The following is a 1,402-nucleotide window of genomic DNA, read 5'->3' on the forward strand; positions in this document are numbered from 1 at the left end:
AAAATTTCGGGAAGTCCGATTCGCCTGCTGGAATTACCGCACGGGCTGGACACCTCGCTCCGACGAATCGGTTTTTTCCATTTTTTTTGAAAAATAAATTTTTGTAATTTTTTTTAATGTTAAAAACGTTAATAAACGTCATGTTTACGCATGGATTAAACATTGAAATAATTTTAAAACGCTTATTAAAAAAGTTTACTCTTGACCGTGGGGACTTAGAAAAATTCCGGCTTGCACGGATTCGACCACTCTGTTTTTCGGAGTTTCTGAGAAAAATAAATTTTTGTAATTTTTTTCATTATGATTTCTGAGTTCTCCCAGTAGTTTAATGTAAGGATTAAGCATTTAAAAATTTTTAAATCGAATATTAAAAAAGTTTACTCTTGCAATTTTTGGAAAAAAAAAATTCTAAAAAATTTTTCTTTCGGTGGAAACTAACGTTTAATATGTACAATAACGATTTATCGAATAAAAATCGTATGTTAATATATGTTCGAATCGACCATAGTTTCAGCGGCTAAGTACCAGCAGCCCGGCCGGTTGGTCTGTACGCGCGGCAGTTTACCACCATAAGCGCCCGTGCTGAGCGGCCGGCGCCGCGGTCGTCGCGGCCGCCCGTTTGGTTACTATAAGAGAGCACGTCGGTTCGAGCGGACCGGTCGGCGCAGCGGCGGGCGAGCGGCTATTCTACGATCTCGGTCGAGAAGCAGTCGTTCAGCTCCTCGAGGTCCATTCCTCGACTGTTCTGTACCGCGTTCCGTTGCGAATTTTTCTCTACACAGCATGACCACGGGTCGGTGTCTCAGACCGAATGGCCCTTATGTGGTAAGCCCAGAATGTTGGGTTGGATACAACGTATATTCGTTATACTTGTACGACTCTCACATCAACTCTCAGAAACCCAAAAGGGGTTTTCTATCCGAGCGAAAATATATTTTTCGTATACAAAAATTTAATGGCAAAGACCAAACGAAATACTACACACAAAAAGGGGCGACGAACAAAAATTGTTCGAATGAAATATAATATATACATATAAAATTGAGGTGTCCTAAGAGAGAAATACATAAACTAAGAGGTATATATTATAAGAAATATATATTATTTCTGGGCAAAGAAGAGAGAACGAAAAGAAGAGTATGATCTTTAACGCGAGGGCCTCGACATGGGTACGCCTAGCATGGTTCGCGCTTTCTCGATATGTCCAGCATGTTAACGTACGCGGTCTTCGGACTTCGTGCGTTATGTCCGTGCTTACACGATGGAGAGCGCTCGAGCATACGTGCTTACAAACCTGAAAGTCGATGTGACATCCGAGATTCTTTTTCTTCTAAAAAGATCTCGGAGAGATACACGGGAGAGTTTGAAATTTTTGGAGGTCCTCCTGATGTATATGCGCGGA

This window comes from Nomia melanderi, unplaced genomic scaffold, assembly GCF_051020985.1.
Source record: "Nomia melanderi isolate GNS246 unplaced genomic scaffold, iyNomMela1 scaffold0098, whole genome shotgun sequence".
Taxonomy (NCBI): Eukaryota; Metazoa; Arthropoda; class Insecta; order Hymenoptera; family Halictidae; genus Nomia; species Nomia melanderi.